Here is a 16,461-nt window from a genome sequence, read left to right as displayed (position 1 = left end):
CATAGAAGCAATGTTATGAATATCCATAAAACACTTGACTATACAACATTTTAGATGTCGCCTAACACCAGAAGCATTCAAACAACTCAAACATAGCATTTTAAAGCAGCCAACAGAGGGATATGCATTGCCACACACACACACACATACAAACGGTAGCCTACATTGAGTGGAGGCAGCGCTGTACTCTCTCCAGTTCCTTCAATCTGTACAGCGGGAGGCGACGGCAGGAAATTCTCCTCGGCCTCTGGGTTCAAAGCAGCCAGTACGCCAATGAGCTCGCTACTGCGCTCTCCAAGACGGTCACCGGCACAGCCTCGGTGGCCGGTGTATATTATAAATATTATGGAAAGACACATAAAACATAACCTACTGACAATAAATGATTCTGACATTTATTTAAAAGAGAAAAACAAAGATGCTAAAATGACAACTCAAACTGTCCGCTGTAAAAATCCCCCATAGTTTACAGCCAGACTTCCTGTTCAAGTTGGATGTGCATGTGTTTTCTTGTGTGTAGCAACACTACAGGTGTGTGCAGCTTCAATCCCACATAAATGTCATCACTCCCTGATTCCAGCTGTTACCTCCATGTATACATTTATCATTACCAATTACAGCAGATACACAAATAAAACATGTTGAATAAAAATGTTCAAAGTTTTAATTTAAAAGACAGCATCACATGACCTTCAACCCTCACAACACAAATGGTTTTCAGTGTTTTTTTTTGTCAATTTCAAATCAGCAAACACCTCCTCATCATTCATTTGTCGCTGTTCATACAAATCTCTCAAGCTCAGAGTCATAGGTGACCCGCAATGTGTACACAATGAGCCTTCTCATAAATGACAGGCATTCAAAGGCCAATGCAAAGTGCAGTCTCAAGGGGTCACATGACGTTCTGAAAAGAAAGTGTTTTGGCTGTGTGGGCTGGTAAAGGACGGAGGTTGGACGTTTTGCGTTGATTCAAAGTGTGTTTAGCATGAATTATATGAAGTGCTAACTTCCCTTTCTTCATCTTTACTTGGAAGCAGATTTAAGACCATGGATAAGCTCTGAAGGTTTTTATTGTTCTCCTCGTACCTGTCAGACAGGATTGTGGTGTTCCCCAAGTTTCTGTCCTGGGCCCTATTTGCATTGCACTTACACTTGTACTTACACTTGGGCTCCCCATGACACTGTGGGGTTTTTTCTCAGCTACTAGCTATTTACTTTGTGTAGTAATTGGGTCAGATTGGGTTATGTTAAGTGACAACTGGACAGACAATGAGGCTGGGGCCTATCAGTGTCACCTGATTGGGAGTCCAGCTAAATGTATGATAGCAATTACAGCCTTCTCTCGAAACTCCTGCACCCCATGCCTGTTTGCCCTACAGGGACAATAACTCTCAAAGTGCTAGCATTTCCTTAATTGTATTATTTCCAACATACTACGCTATCCCTTCCCACCATCCTCCACTCCTTCCTTTCTTCCCTCCCAGATGAGATGGGGTGATGGACTCCTCCATTACGTGAATGCTATCAAGAGATTGGTTAATGAGAACGTATAAAGCTCCCCCCTATCAGTTAGCTGACCCATTATCGTGCCTTTATTGTGGCAAAATCTCATTTGACTGTGTTTTAATTAAACAGCGCCGGATAAGTAAAAAGGCTGCCTCCATTGAGCGTAGCTGAACCCAGGGCACTGCAGCAGTAATCATTTGGCACAGGTAACTTTTAATCACTCTGCCAGGCGCAACATGGGACTCACGCCCTCTGTGGAGATAGCTAGTTTATTAGAGGTGCTTTTGTTTGACGCCCCCAATTGCTCTTTTTGAAGAACACAAGAAAAAAAAACTGCAGTATCACATCCTACCGTATGGGTTGGCACCTAGAGAGAGAAAAGGGCAGAGTACAAGGATAAGTTCAAAGAAAACAAAGAGAGGAGCTCACCTGAGCATAGAGGCAAACCTAGCTTTAAATCAGCCCCCCCCCCCTCCACACACACACACACACACACACACACACACACACACACACACACACACACACACACACACGTTTAAAGTTTTATAACATCACTACCACTTCTGCTGTGCTGCAAACTTTGTGGCAGAATAAATGTTTGCAATGTGTGTGTTGTAGAAGAACCTGTCCTTGTAGGATAAAAAAGTTATCTATAGGCTACTAGAGAAAAATAACATTTTCAAGATAGAATGGTGCTGAGATAGAAAGGAGTCAAGTCCAAGTCAAGAAATCTTTTTAATCCCCTGAGGTTAGGGAAAGTGTTTGTGCAGCCAGCAGAAATAGATAAAGTGCAAACAAACATCAAGTTTAAATCATAAAATATGAAAATAACACTTAAAATTAAATTGAGTCATTTAACAACCAGATGACAGCTGGGACACATGATTGTTTTAGTAAGTCCTGCATTTTGGATCTAAGAATCTTCCACCTGATTGTGGATTGGGCCTTTTCTTAAAGGTTCAGTTAGCGGAATGGTCAGTTTAGCTAACTTCCTGTCAGTGACTGCAGTTAGCAGTCCCCTCCCTCATCCCCACATCACCACATAAGTGAGTTATCTAGCATCATCTCAGATCCGTAAGTGTGATAAAACATGATAAAAACCATCAAAACAGACATTGGGAAGGATTTTTACCTGCTCCGCCATTGTAGACGCATACACATTCATTCACCCATCTGTCGCTCTGCAAGTGCACCGTCAGTGAGACGGGTGCCGGTTTGTAGCGTTCTCTCTTCTGATTGGTTATCAGTAGTGGGATCCCTGAAAAGTTTATTTGACGATTACATGCAGAGCGACAGAGAGAACGGCTTTATGAAACGTGCACATTATGTAAGTGATCACTGTATGAATAAAGAGCGATTTAACACTTATATTAACATAAATAAATCGTTTACTTCACCTTTTAAGGAGATCGCACAGCGATTTGCAAGCATGTATGATGCCCTAAAGGAAAGAGGGGACCACCAGTAACCATGGGGTCACTGGTTCGATCCTCAGCACCGGACAGGAGTTTGTTAGTTGTAATACTAGCAGAGGCTGGTATTACGTCTAGGGTGCCCACCATCTCTACCATTGTGTCCTTGAGCAAGACTTTTAACCCCAAACTGCTCCGGGGGCGCTGTACTATGGCTGACCCTGCGCTCTGACCCCCTCCGAAGTGACTTGAGGGGATATGCGAAAAGACAAGTTGCAATGTGCCCAGTGTAAAATGTATTTACTGCACACTATTTTGAATAGCAAAAAAACGTAGGAGAAGGGGTAAACTATTAGAGACGGAATAGGAAGAGACAAAAGTGGGGGACTGTGAATCTCCCCAAACGACCCCAAAGCCAGAGAGCTACGACTGGGGATGTGGACGTTCCCATTGTCGCACTACCTCCCGCTGCTCTGAATCAAGCGCTGCAAAAAGCCAGAAAAACAGCTTTGATCTGCCCCTCTCTTTCTCTATGCTCCCTCTTCTACTGTATACTGTATTTCTATTACATTCACCCCCATGTTTATGCTCTCATTATCATGGACTGCTTCTCTCCTTATAACCAGCTCTCTTTATAAAACTTCTCCAAACATCATTGTACTATATAAGGTCCTGCATTGCATACATTTAACACAGCACTCTCACTCACTCACTCACACACACACACACACACACACACACACACACACACACACACACACACACACACACACACACACACACACACACACACACACACACACACTTCTGTCACACTTGAAGCGTGATATGATGCATAACAAGCAGATCAAAAGCCCTTCAGAAGGACTTTTTTTAAGGTAAATATATACTATTTTATGGCATGTCATAAGGAATAGAGACTCATAAAAAGACTTGACCTACTAGGCCTATATGATGACAAAATCCATGCTCTCACTTTGTTGTTCAATCTCCCCGTACACCACCTTTCAACCACAGTTTGTGAATCTGTAAGAAAAATAGTTTTACAGGTATAACACTAGATTGGAATTTCAGAGCACTATCTTTTTGAAAAAGGTGTGGGTGGGTGTGTACGTGTGTGTGCATTCAGGTGCGTGTGTTAGGAGGGAATGAGATGAATTATGCATGGGCGTTTAGGGTTTGTCAGGTTACAGCAGTATGGTGGACTGGATGTGAAATGGATTCATGGATGGATACAGAAAGGGGAAGGGATGTGTGTGTGTGTGTGTGTGTGAGAGTGTGTGTGTGTGTGGATGGGGAATTCATAAATAATACCCACCAGCTCCATCTCTGGCTCTTCCACCCACACCTTCTCAACTCTTATCTCTCAGTCGTCCTCTTGCCTCTGAGCTCAAACAGGTCACTGAAGTTTTCCATGCATTAAATAACTTCACTGCTTCTGATTTGCTTGAATTGATCGATCATTCCGGCTTAGTACAGATATAAGGTCTTATTCATGTCTGTTAAGTATCTTCCAACAATGTCAAAAATGGTTTTCACACCTTACTCAAACTGTCCTGTGAATTCCGTTTGTTAAAGCAAATCTGTTCCAGCCTACAGCAAAGGAAATCATTTTGTTCAGCCACCTCCTGAATCTCAAGGCTTGTGGAGACTTCCAGTTTAATAATATCAACTTTTCTGTTAGGATAACACTGTATCGACTTAAATATGTCTTGAGGTCTGGTCACACAGTGACATTGTAGCACAAAGTTAGATGGGCCAAAAAACATAATTACAGACACTTACTGTTATATCAGTTTTTTTGTCTGCGTTGTTTCAAATCACATTTAATAGGCTAATTGTCGAGCAGTTTTTTTCCCTTACTTTTTTTGCCTTGAGATATCAAGGCACATTCCTTTAATCTGAAAATGTGGTAATAAGCCTGATTCTGAGCTAGCATATTTCTCTGTACCAATAAACATGTATGACTAAATAAGCAACGTTTAAATGAATCAGAATCAGAAATACTTTACTGATCCTAAATCTAAAATCCATAAAAAAAATTTAAAAAAAAAATCTTTAGGTGTTATTCAGTGGGTTTTACCATTTGAAAAAACCCTAAGTCATCAGGAAGGTGTGGTTTGGTTAGATGATATTGATTGTGCTGACAGAAAACAAACTGAAATACACAGCATCCCCCGAGCCCGTCAACTTCAGACCAGTGATAAATGTACATCACTCATGTCATCTTGGGTTGAGTCCAGTGCTTTTGGATCTCCATGTCATTCCCCATTGTTCTCTCCCCTAATCTAGTCTAATCGTTAATGAAAGCGTAATGGTGTGTTCTTGTAGCCCTCATATCACCCATGTTAAGGTTTCAAGGCCTTTATAGTATCGTATAAAAAATGTATTGGCAGCTACTCTGTAACAGTTATAGTACTTGCAAATTGATGGCATTTCTGGCAATTCCAATTGTTATCTGCAAATAACATTTGATCACACTTATAAATGAAGTGTTATTGGTTTTTTAAGTGAACTTGATGTGTTTCCAAAATAATCACCATCCTGATCGTAGAGCCCCGTTGGCCGTTACACAGAGAGCTCAGAGTTCTAAGATAACTCATCCTGCTAGCCCTGTCAATGAGTTTAGTAGCCATTAAGATGTCTCTCTCATCTGAGCATTAATGATGGAGAGTTGCAGCACTCACACAGCATGCATTAGTTAGTGGACCGGGAAGAGTGTTTAAACCTGCAGTGTGTAGAATTTTGGGAATTTTTTCATAGCAGACTTGGTAGAAAATAATTATAATATCCATAAGTACGTTTAATTTAGTGTATAATAGCTGCAAAAAATGTTTAGATTGTTTTTCCCCCCTTAGAAAGGGTCTCCTATATCTCCATATGTCTCCATACCATAGACCACGGCATGTGCGCCGCCATGTTGGAAGCGTCATGCATGGTTGGAATGTCATCAGGTGCATTGTTTAGAATTTAGTATTGTTCTTGTCCTTGAAGGCCACTGTAGCTTCTCTTATTATTGGAAAGGGGTGGGGTTACCCAGGGAGTGTTGCATTCTAGAACTTTCGCCAATATATTATTATTCAGATATTACACACTGCACCTTTAGCTGATGAATATATTTTCCAAATTTAACACTGTTAGTTACACTAGAGTGTTTGCGTGCTACACGCACGCTCAACCGCTAGTCGGTGGAAAGCTGAATTACGTGCCGTTATGGGAGTGGGCAAGGAATTATGACAGATATTTTTTGACACATGTAACATTAGAGTGTGTCATCATCACTTGTGGTGTGCACTTTTATGTGATAGGGGGCACGTTTGGTGGACTGGTAGGGTCAATGAGGGAGTTCTAAAGGATCTCCACAACTGCAAGTCTTTTTAATGTTTTGGCCTATTCATTAATAAAAAATATACATTTAATACAGCAATGATGTATGTCAGAGCGTCTTGCTTGTCTCACACAAACACCCTTACACTTGTTTAGAGCTGCAACGATTAATCGATGAATCGATTATTAATCGATTATTAAAATAATCGACAGATTAATCGATTATCAGAATAATCGTTAGTTGCAGCCCTACACTTGTTGCTGGTTTGCTCCATGGTGCGAGTGTCTCTTACTGGCACCTTGTGTCCCTTCCACGGCCGTCCACATTTTCGGCAGCTGTTTACAGTTGGTTGTCTTTTTCCCTTGTATGAAAAATGATTTCTGTTATTATTACTACTATTACTTTGATCTGTGACATGTCATAGGGGGATGTTCATAATTGTTATTAAATGGAAAACTGAGGTGAAGGCATGTGGTTCAGCTAGGTTATCCCTGGCATTAAAGTCACAGTGAAGAGTTCAGTTTTTCTGGGTGTGGTTTCAACTGCCTGTACTGTGGTTAAATGGAAAAACAACCTATGACTAAATGGTGTGACTATTTCTTGGTCTGCCTGGATCAGCCTTGGCTTCCCCCCACAGTGGTTCACTAAACAACCTTAAATTTTCAATACGCTCTTTCCACTTACACAAACTCGCCTACTGCCCATCCCTTCGCTGTTTGACAAAGTATGTTTTTATTTTTATTGTTTTACAAAAAGGTTAAAAGTGGACGTCATCATCGAAATCGATGGACAACCAAGAGAGCTGTTTTAAATGACGCACTACTGGGATTGCTTTGTGTAAGCCAGTAGTTGGTAGGCAAACAGTGGAAACTGAATTCCACAAGGCCAATAAAGAAAAAGGTGACGTGATTTGGTTCGTAAATGGATAAAAAACACACACAAAAAGGGGGATATTACCACCCTTCCCTGGCTCCAGAATGTGTTTTTTTAACTTACAATGTCCCTAATACACCGTCATACAAATATGCCTGAATGCAGAGCTCTCAAATGCTGTCAACATGCTTTTTGCTGTTTGTACTTGTCACAAGTGTCTCTGTCTGAAGTCGCGTCTTGTCACAAGCACGTAACATTCACAGCACATTGCGTGAGCGAGTAAGCCCAGCTTTGTACTAAGCCTTATTTTGGAAAAAGGCCAAAAAAAAGCACCCGTTCACCTGGGAGTCGCTGTTTAACAATGTGATCAATTAAAAAGACATTATCAGGCATTGACTATCCGGTGAGCTGACATTTCCTGGGTAAAATCCCCAGCAGTGCGTGAATGTACCAGGGACATGGCTGCAAGTTTATTGGAAACACTTTTAAAGTGAGAGGAGCCGGTGTGGAAGGTCATCTCACATTCATTTGACTTCTTTTCTTTTTCTTGACACAATATTTCAGCCAGAAGGTTGATGTGTTTGTGTGCAGTTTCATTCAGTGTCCTAGAATCCGGTTCAATAAGCAGAGAATGTTTTGAAGGCCTTGATTTTTGAAGAGGTGCAGACAGAGGTGCACCAAGTGTACTTTGGCTGTTACTAAGCAACAGGGCAAAGTCAACTATTGTCAATCACTTAGCAATTTAAAAAAAATGCATGAATGTATTGTATACTGTATATGTAATGTATTTAGATAATTAAAGAGGAAACTTAGAATCTGTTTTTGTCTCAGCTTGCTTGTTTACATCAGACTCAAAAGAGCAAAGCCTCCAGTTTTATCTGATTGGACAAAAGATGTTGATTTTACATCTAGGGAGTCCATCAAAGCATGGTTATTTACTGTGGTGCAGGTGCTTCCTCAACAAAAGCCGCCAACGCGAGTGGATGAGCACAAAAGCACAACTCAAAGCGCTTCTTTCAGAACAACTACAAAGCCCCCCCGCACCCACCCCCAGCTGCAAAATATGCATCCTGTATAATTACAACCCTGAGGCATCACATGTCAAATCCCAAAGAGGACAATGTATGTCAATACATCAGCAGTAATGAGCCCTTCTCCTCCTTATGAGGTCATAAAGGTTTACACCCCTATGAAGGCTATGTGGTTAATTTTGGGAGGGATGGAGATTCATTTCAAAAGATACTTTTTAATGAAACCCAATTTGCTTTTATGGAAACAGGACAGTTCTAATGGGGAAAATGTATGTAGTTTTTCTTGACAAACTTATATGAATTTAAATTTAAATGGCAAATGCTTTCTACTGCAAATGGGGGGGGGGGGACATATTGGTCTTTTCTCAGTATTGGGAGGGGACTTGACCAGGAAGCCCCCCCCCCCCCCCCCACACACACACACACACAGAATCACATCAAATCCAAGTAGGATGTGGATTTGATGTGATCTGAACAGCACCCTTTAAGCAGCACTTGAACTTTTACCTTAAGATGGACCATCATCAGGACAAGAGTGGAGATGATTGGCCTTCATGCTTCGCTCTCCACTGAAGCTGGTAGCCTCACCTCCCTCCCAGCTGTGACAAGTAGCTTCTAAAGGAGAAGACACTGATTAGAAGACTAAGAGAAAGGCGGAATAAAGAGGACAAGTCTGTGCAGTGACAGAGAAAAAAAAGAACCTGTAAGGATGAAGGCTTTCAAAGCAGAGGAGCGTGGGTGGAAAAGTGGAGATCTGAGGCAGCGTATCAAAGGAGGCGTGAAGTGCACCGATGATTAAGAAGGTCAGGATGAATTGAGAACATGCAGTTAAGAGTACAAGAGAGAGGGAGTTGAGTACGGACAAGGCAGCTGCACCACTTAGTTTGCTACTTGGTCAAACTGTAGCAAGGTTCTACAGTAGGCTATACTCACCGCGTAGAAGTTTGTTTTACAACTTATGCTGGGCTTACACTAGAGGACTTTGAAAAGACTGAAGACTGAAACCCTCTTACATCTGAAGACAATCAACTCACACCTGAAGACAACTAGTCATTATAGTTTTCAGTCACAGAGTGAGATTTTGAAAAGACAGGGGTCTCATATTGCAAGACTACAACTAGATTCCTTTTGAGATTAATATTATTTCCGCAAACGCGATAGTGATTATTTAATTTAAAAAAAGTTAATTCAATATTCCGAGCGGGGGACTTCCTTTAGTTATTTGACCATCTTTATTTGCTGATCTCATCCCCCAATAACTTTAACTCCTAACCCTGTATTTGATGGTAAAGTGTTAAGGGTGCGCGGCTGTCAGCCTGGTTCTCCAAACGAGGCTTACAGGAAAAAGTGTCCGAAATAAGTGCCTGCACAGGTGGACACAGGTCGCGACTGATGCCGCTCCTCCTGCGTCGTGCATGCGAGTGTGACAGTGTTTACGTCATTTCGCTTGAGCCAACCCCCCTAAGACTGACGATAATATCAAACATGTTTGATAATGTCGGAACGTCAAGACGGGAAGAAGACTGGCTGAAATCGGGTCGGAAGACCACCATACACCAAACGACTGAGATTACGGGCGCGCGCCACAACTCCAGCACGACTTCTGTGATTTCAGTCCGACATTGGAAGATTGTCTGCGACTGTCAAATCGCGTGAAAAGTCGTGTAGTGTAAGCCCAGCATTAGTTTTGGGTTGTTTTGGGTTTCAATATTTGCACGTAACCTGAAAATGTGAAAAAATAAAAACAGCCCTTTCACATGTCATTTATTTATTGCAGGAGTGCTTGATTATGTTAGAGTGAATGTGTTTTATATTTTCGGTGTTTTTTTATTCATTCAACTGTTACACATCAAATAAGTATTCATTATGTGCACGTTATAAAATGAGTGCTGTCAAAAGAAAACCATTCGAAATATGCCCGATTTTTTTTAAATTTTCTCTATATATTGTTAAAAATAAAATAAATTACAGAAGTTAAGTTAAAATTTGTCTTTTTATTCATTGAAAATCCAATTGATGGTTTTAATACTGAAAAAACATTAAAATCAAACTAAATTAAAGCTGCGAGCAGCGATGACCGGGCCCTTGCACTACCGTGCTGGATGCTGTCTCGAGAGAGCGTGCCGCAGTCTTCTCTTCGGAGCGCACTGTGCAGTAATTCCCGTCACCGGCGGGATGCGCCGGTAATGGCATGATATGGATGCGAGGACGTCCTTGGGCCTGAGCTCTTACCGACAGGGAAGTTTGGAACAAGTGGAACCGTGCAGAGCCAAGTTACAGCGACTTCCTGTTTCGTGGCGATGGCGCCAAGAAACTACGAAGGGGATTGAGCAGATGGAACCAGCTTCCCGTGTTATCATTGTGTTATTACTTGACCCAGCGCTCTAACTTTTTCTGAATATTAGTGTGTGGGCTTCCTCAGGCCTTGCGTCTCATTAACCATATACAATTTGTTGTCGATCAGACTGAGTATAGTGGAGTTACAGCTACTTCCTGTTTAGTGGCGAAGATGCCAAATTCAAACCAGCTTCCCGTGTTATCATGGTGGCTGTCTCTAGACCTCCCTGAGCTGCTTTGAGTTTGATGTGATCCAAGGTTTTAGGAAATGTAGGTAAATAACTATCATGCAATATTTACTTTGCCCAGTAAGTGATGCTCTCACTTTCTATGACTATTAGTGTGTGGGCTTCCTCAGGCCTTGGGTGGCATTAACCTTAACACATTTGGAGAAGATGAGACGGAGTATGGTGGAGTTAGGCCAACTTTGTGTTTGAAATGTTTAACATTTTTACAGGCTATAAACTCTTCTTTCAATGTTGCAAAACCTTTTTTACAAGGTGTCGGGTTTTCAAACACAGACTTACAAACCTTTGAAACTTTTTTTTCCGGGTTTGAATTATGACAGGATAATGATTCCATACCTTCCTGGCTGTGTGTTGCTGTCACTCATAAACCAATCATGAGTTAACATCTCCCTCCACTGCTCTTCTGTCACCTCTGACCCCGCCCCTGAACTCAGCTCTCCTCCAATAAGGCTTGATCTCAAAGCCGAGGCACTCACCCATGGCTGCAGACAGAGCCGCCAATCATCTGGGATAATCAGGAAATAGTGACCCGGCCTTGCAAAGGGGCTGACAGGATGGAAAGTGCTGGAGTGAAACGTACAGGGTATTTTCACGCTGTCATTTTCACACAGACACACACACACACACACACTCTCTCTCGCACACACATTTCACACTCTCATTTAGTAGAGGTATATACGTACATAATGATTATGGGTTACTATCGAAAGCTATAAAAAGTTAACAGAAAAACTATTAAAATATCCTGATGCTTTTCTTGCGACATCCATTGTGTTGATGTGATCAACTTGCCCTTGACCAACCACCGTGATAATCTCTTTTTTTAGGATAAGCAGCAGTGGATGCATTGGCTATTATTGTTTGTTTGTTTATTGTTAAGTTGTGGATCCCCATTAGTTGACGCAGTAGCGGCAGACTAGTCTTCCTGGGGTCCAATTAAAATCAGAACATACAAATAATAAATAATCAATCACATACATACAGTAGAAGTAACACGACTACAGATACAAAACACAAATAGGATTTAATTAGCCAATTGAACTCTTTCTTTGGAGTTATAACACAAATGTGCAAAGGTAGTAAATTCCATAAAGACATGGATCTATAGAAGGATGTTTTCTTCATTGCATTCGTTCTACAGTGTGGGAGCACAACTTGTCCTGCTGTTGCAGATCCAGTACCGTATGAATGAGCATCAGAGCAGAAACTCATTTCGTTAAAGAGAGCTCTAGGAACACGAGTGGAAATGACATTAACCTTTGACATGCCACAGTATGCATCATTCACTGATGTGACTGGAAGCGTGATGTCCGTAGTAGTTATTGTAGTAGAGGGATTCAGTTTTGTCAAGTCAATGAAAGAAAAGGAGAGTGTGTTTGGTTTGATCGAAACAATCTCGGGTTGGTTTTCACCTTTGCTGCGGTTTCTTTGTTTCAAGTGAGAAAACAGCAATCACTCTCCAGCGTGTACCTAAAGACCAGACCAAACAAGTGGACCTACACCTTGTTGAAGAGGAGGTATCGGTACACTTCCAAACCAACTCCAGTGCGGATTTGTTTGTGGTGAGAATGTTAAGAGGACTGAGTCAGACCCAACTGCAGGAAACATTGCGTAACAAGCTCCCGTAGCCTAAGGTGACCAGATTTTTCCAAAGTGAAAACCAGGGGACAATTTGAGTTTAACGCCAAATGTATCCATACAATATCCAATGTTTTTAAAGACCTACTTCACCGATGGGAATATGAAGGTGTATCGAACTCTGAGATCCTAGTATAAATGTGCGAACATTTTTTAAATCGGTTCATCCTAGCCTGAGAAAAGGCAGAAAGAGTGTTTTATGGTCTCACTGTCTAACCCTACATTTTACAAGTGTGACATCACACTAGTAAAAATTTAGGGTTAGGATTAACAGGACAGCTGGGCCAAAGGAAGACTGAGGGCAGAAAAACCTGATTCATTATATTATAATAGCGATTTTATAATGATAGAACGCCAGTTCCGTATGGGTGAAGTATTCCTTTAATTATTAAAGAAAAAAGGGGGACAATCCAGCTTCATTTAATTTGACCATTGCATCTTTTGTGATGTCATAAACTGATGTGCAGACAAACTGATAAATTAAATCAATCATTTATGAAATTCATTATGATGATAAATGCAGTAGATAAAAAAGTATGTACTATATACACACACACAAAAGATAAAAGTGGTATGTCTTTAATTTACCAGGAACAGCTAACTACTGGGTTGTTTTCCAAACAAAGATTTTTTGAAAAGCAGTATTTGGTTGTATGAAATGAAATAAAATGTGAAAAACTGGCTGTGCAAAAATATAGGAACCCTTGTGGTTTTGTTGATTTTAATGCCTGTAACAGTATGTTAAACTGATGACTTTAAACACAAAGTTGGTTGGATTATGTTGTTAAGCCTTGAACCTCATAGCAATGTCTGTTTAATCATGAGAAAAGGTATTTTAGGTGCCTAAATGCAAGTTGCACTTCTCTTTGACTCTCTGCTGAAGTGAGACAGAATGGGATCATCAAAGCAGCTCCCAAAAGATCTGAAAAACAAAGATTATTCATTGTCATGGTTTAGGTGAAGGCTACAAGAAGCTTTCCCAAAGGTTTCAATGGTCAATTTTGACTGTAGGGAACGTTGTCAGGAAATGGAAGGACACAGGCACAGTGGCAGTTAAACCCAGGCATGGCAGAACAAGAAAAAAACAGGAGCGGCATAGGTGGAGGATTGTGAAAATGGTTGCACACAACCCAAAGATCCCCTCCAAAGACCTGCAAGAACATCTGGCTGCATGTTGTGTATCTGTACATCGTTCAACAATTCAGTGCAATTTGCACCAAAACATCTGTATGGCCGGGTGATGAGAAGGAAGCCCTTTCTGCGCCCACGCCACAGATACAGTTGCTTGGAGTATGCAAAAGCTCATTTAGACAAGCCAGATTCATATTGGAAGAAAATGCTTTGGACTGATGAGACAAATTAAGTTATTTGGTCTTTATAAAAAGCGCGTTGCATGGCGAAAGAAGAAAACTGCATTCCAAGAAAAGCACCTGCTACCTACTATCAAATTTGGTCATGCTGTGGGGCTGTGTGGCCACTTCAGGGACTGGGGCCCTGGTTAAAGTGGATAGTCGGATGAATTCAACCCAGTTTCAACAGATTATTCAGGATAATGTTCAAGCATCAGTCACAAAGTTGAAGTTGCGCAGGGGTTGGATATTCCAACAAGACAATGACCCTTAACACAGTTCAAATTCCTGCAGAGGGAAAAGTACAATGTTCTGATATGGCCTTTGCAGTCCAATGACTTGAATATCATCGAAAATCTATGGGATGATTTGAAGCAGGCTTTCCATGCTCGGCAGCCATCACATCTAACTGAACTGGATCGCTTTAGTGTGTAAGAATGTTCAAAATACCTCCAGGATCCAGACACTCATCACAGGCTACCAGAGGCGTCTAGAGGCTGTTATTTTTGCAAAAGGAGGCTCAACTAAGTACTGATGTCATTTTTCTTTTGGGGTGCCCAAATCTATGCACCAGTCAAATTTGGTTATGATGCCTATTGCATATTTTCTATTATTCCAATAAACAAAATGACACTGCTGAATTGCTCAAAAATGACTGTGTGTGTGTGTGTGTGTGTGTGTGTGTGTGTGTGTGTGTGTGTGTGTGTGTGTGTGTGTGTGTGTGTGTGTATATATATATATATATATATATTAACTGTCTGTCCAAAATGCTTTATAAATACATTTTACATTTAAAATAGTTCAAAGGAAAGGCAGGACAGTTCCTATTTGCTAAGCTGGAACCAGAAAATGGTTGGCATTTTAGCATGAAAAATGACCAATGGCCAATTGACTTGCCAGCAGATTTTGAAAAGTATTAGATGCAAACGGTAATCTTGCTGTAACAAAAAAATATGACCAAGCCTTTTCATCCAAGGAAACAACATACTGTACATGACTTTACTGGAACCTGGTTTCTAGTTTGAATATGTTGCAGACACAATGAAAAATCAAATCAAATCGACTACTGGTCTTTGTTTGCAACAGCAGACTGCAGTAAAAAGAAAGACAATTTTAGCAAAGGCAGAGCAATTTAAAAAAAAAAGATCCAATATCTCACTAGTCTACCATTGCAATTTTCTTTCATTTGCTGTTGAAGTACATAGTTTGGTAAAATAAAATAAAAACAAGTATGCAAATTTCCCAACATGCCTTGTGCCTAAGGTGTCTCTCACATTAAATCCTCATCAAAACACATCTATTGATATAGTTGCCTTGTGCACCTCTTCGTATCACAGTTTTTGACCTTTCTGGGACATTTGAATGAAGATGAATGATGTGTAAATGACGTATACTAATAGAGTAATGTAGCAAAAAGAGCTACAGTTGTTTCCGCACTGTAAAACACATCACAGGTGTCAGGGACGCTTTGCCAGGAAACATCTAACATGCCCCCCTCCCTTTGTCTTTCTCTGGTTCCTTTTAATCCTCATCCCCTCTGAAGTGGGAAAGGGGAAAAGACAAAGGTTTGTTTTGGAGTTGGCAGGGCTCCGCTAATTGACACTCGCAAAGACGTGTAAGCCGGAGCGAAGGCAAACATGTCATCAAACTTTCATGATCAAACAATGTTGGCTCTGCTGTTCTGACAGCTCACCGTGACGAAAGGCATGGTTGTGTGTGTACGCCGCAGGGCCTCAGGTTCAAAACTTTGCTGTTATAATTAGTGTTTACAATGTTGCTGTGTGTTTGTGTGTGTGTGTGTGTGTGTGTGTGTGTGTGTGTGTGTGTGTGTGTGTGTGTGTGTGTGTGTGTGTGTGTGTGTGTGTGTGTGTGTGTGTACATTGTTGGTGTGTGCATGTACAGGTTAAGCCTCTGTAATCCTGTTTCTTTAAGGTGAGTCACTGGCACAACAATTTTGTTGTTTCAAGCCCTGGTACAATTTGAATATTCACACAATTTTTGAAAAATGTGTTTCAATATAAGTAATCAACTGGCAAAGTTTCATGATGATTACTACAAGTTAATTTGCACTTTGAATGTCACGCCTTGAAGAAATGTTTTTTTTAATGTATTATATTTGACCTTTATTTAACCAAGCAGGTTATTTGAAACAAATTTCAAAAACAGCCTGGCTGTGTGTGTGTGTGTGTGTGTGTGTGTGTGTGTGTGTGTGTGTGTGTGTGTGTGTGTGTGTGTGTGTGTGTGTGTGTGTGTGTGTGTGTGTGTGTGTGTGTGTGTGTGTGTGTGTGTGTGTGTGTGTGTGTGTGTGTGTGTGTGTGTGTGTGTGTAAGTAATGCCCTTTTAAAAGAAGCACACTCTTGGAAAAACATTTTTAAAAGCTCTCAAAAATAGTGTTAAGGAAAGAGTGCTGAAACCTATACAAACAAGGTTGCAATGGAGTGTGATAGTAAAGTGTCACATCAAGCAGCACTGTTATCCTGGGCTCAGAAGCAGATTGATTGGGCTTTTATGGTGAATACATTGAACTGAAAACAAACTGAAATTGTCTCAGGGGGAAGCCAAAGCTCGCACGTTTTTATTTGCTGAACCTTCAGACACGCTGAAACGTTTTCTCACCGTCAGGAGGACTCAAGCTGCACGGCTCCTAATGTTTTACTCTGTGATTTTCACAGAATAATGTCTATCAAATGACAGTCATTTCTTCAAAAGAAGAAAAATAGATAGGTGGTGTTCTGA

This window comes from Ammodytes marinus (genome assembly GCF_949987685.1).
Source record: "Ammodytes marinus genome assembly, chromosome: 7".
Taxonomy (NCBI): domain Eukaryota; kingdom Metazoa; phylum Chordata; class Actinopteri; order Uranoscopiformes; family Ammodytidae; genus Ammodytes; species Ammodytes marinus.
The sequence above is the reverse complement of the archived record's forward strand: the minus strand, read 5'-3'. Positions refer to the sequence as shown.